This window comes from Gracilinanus agilis, chromosome X (genome assembly GCF_016433145.1).
Source record: "Gracilinanus agilis isolate LMUSP501 chromosome X, AgileGrace, whole genome shotgun sequence".
NCBI classification, from domain to species: Eukaryota; Metazoa; Chordata; class Mammalia; order Didelphimorphia; family Didelphidae; genus Gracilinanus; species Gracilinanus agilis.
The window spans coordinates 64,018,747-64,021,050 of NC_058136.1; the positions used below are offsets into that span (position 1 = coordinate 64,018,747).

A 2,304-nucleotide genomic window follows, 5' to 3' on the forward strand; every position below is an offset into this window, starting at 1 on the left:
GTTCTTTCCCTCCCCTCCTCCCACCCCTTCCCATAGCCAAGATGCAATTCCACTGGGTTTTACATGTGTCACTGATCAAGATCTATTTCCATATTATTGATATTTGCACTAGGGTGCTCATTTAGAATCAATATCTCCAATCATATCCCCATCAATCCATGTGATCACGCAGTTGTTTTTCTTGTGTTTCTACTCCCAGAATTCTTCCTCTGAATTTGGATAGTGTTCTTTCTCACAAGTCCCTCAGAGTTGTCCTGGATCATTGCATTGCTGCTAGTAGAGAAGTCCATTACATTCAATTGTACCACAGTGTATCAGTTTCTGGATATAAGGTTCTCCTGGTTCTGCACCACGAGCTATGTTTGCCTTGTGGCTAAGGGCTTCACCGCAGGCCTCATTGAAGGCTAGTGCCAGTGCTTGAGACTTCAAGGGGTGGGTGAGGGGGTACTCTGCTGTTGACTCAAGCAGGGTCCCAGGATCCCAAAATTGGCCTATTCCTAGGCTCAGATCTTTGTGCAGTAGAGGGGTTGTGGTCCCCCTAGCACTCCTCTGTGAGCAGTTTTCATTCTGGGAACCCCTTATTCTGTGAAAATCAACTCTCTCTGCTTACTTTTCAAGTTGTCTTCCTCAGAAAATTCCCCTCACTTCATATAGTTGTAGGATCTTTGACTTCAGTAGTTTTGAGGTGCTATTTTAAGGTTGATTTGGAAGGATTCTCAAAGTGGTTCCAGCTTTTGCTGCTATTAAGCCGCCATCTTGACTCTGCTCCTTATCTATGTATTCTATGTATCCATCTATTCTATCTGCTCTATCTATCCTTCTATTACATATTTTTATCACTTCTGTGTTCTATTTGATATATATTTTCTATTTCTGTGTTCTTTCTATCCATCTATCTATTCTTTGTATTTTATCTTTTTGATTTATCCAGCTATATGTTCTATCTGGCCTATATGTTTTATCTATCTGCTCTATCAATCCATCTATTCTATGTGTTTTATCTCTTCCATATATTTTTCTATCTTTTCTATGTGTTCTGTCTAATATCTGTGTTCTATTTGTTCTAGTTATCCATCTATCTACTGTAAGTGTTCTCTCTATCCATCTTTCTATTCCATGTCTTTTCGCTGATCTGTACTCAATCTGATCTATATTTTCTATTTATGTATTCTATCCATCTATGTATTCTTTGTGTTCTGTTTGCTTTATGTGTTTTATCCATCTGTTCTATCTTTCCAACTATTCCATGTGTCCTATATTCTTCCATTTATTTTTTCCATCTCTTCTATGTGTTCTAATATATATGTTCTATCTATTTGTTCTAGTTATCCATCTCTCTACTCTATGAGTTCTATCTATCCACTCATCTATTCTCTGTGTTCTCTCTGGTCTCTATGTTCTACCTATCCATCTATATTTTTTTGTTATTTCATTTTGCTTTTATTTGCTTAATAATGTCACATTTACTCCCGTGCCATAAGTTTTTGTTTCTTCAGTTTCTTTTGGGATATCTTTTTCTTTTGAGCAACCTCTTCTTCTGGTTTAGGAACAATCTTCTCCTTTTCAGTAAGTATCATCTCAATATGGCAAGGGGAACTCATGTATGGGTTGATTCGCCCATGAGCCCTGTAAGTCTGTCTTCGCATTTTGGGAGCTTTGTTAACCTGGATATGCTCAATGACAAGAGAATCCACATCCAAACCCTTAAGTTCTGCATTACTCTCTGCATTTTTAAGCATATGAAGCAAGAATTCAGCACTCTTTTTGGGCCAACGACCTTGTGTCCAACCCCACTGCTTAGCCTGGGCACACCTGCCAACTCCCCCATTGTATCGACGGAAAGGAATGCAGTTTCTCCAATGTGACATCTTTCAAATATTTGGTAGCTTTTCCAATATGTATGCCCTTGATAGCTTGGGCTGTTTCACGGGTGTTCCTGAAGTGGACCCGGAGATTTGAGCCCCTTGACTGCATGACTTTGTGGGGTTCTCTGGATCAAGAGAATACCTCACCATTTTGAATGATCACCTAGGACGGCTCAAGGGAAGAGGAAGAGCAAAGGCTTTCGGGAAGCTTGATGTATCCATCTATTTATTCCGTGTGCTCTGTATGATGCATTTCTCCCTCTATCTATTCTATGTGTTTTATCTCTTTGATTTTTCATCCATTGATTCCATATGTTCTATGTGTTCTCTCTGGTCTCTGTATTCTGTCAATTATCCATATATTCTATATGTTCTATCTCTTCCATTTATGTATTTTTGTATTTATGTATTCTATGTGTTCTTTGGGTTCTATTAATTC

The 2,304-nt window shown here is 38.7% G+C and overlaps 1 pseudogene; it reads right to left on the reverse strand.

The window, feature by feature from the left end:
• Positions 1 to 1,422: 1,422 nt before the first annotated feature.
• On the reverse strand, positions 1,423 to 2,015 carry LOC123253354 (annotated as a pseudogene).
• Positions 2,016 to 2,304: the final 289 nt, after the last annotated feature.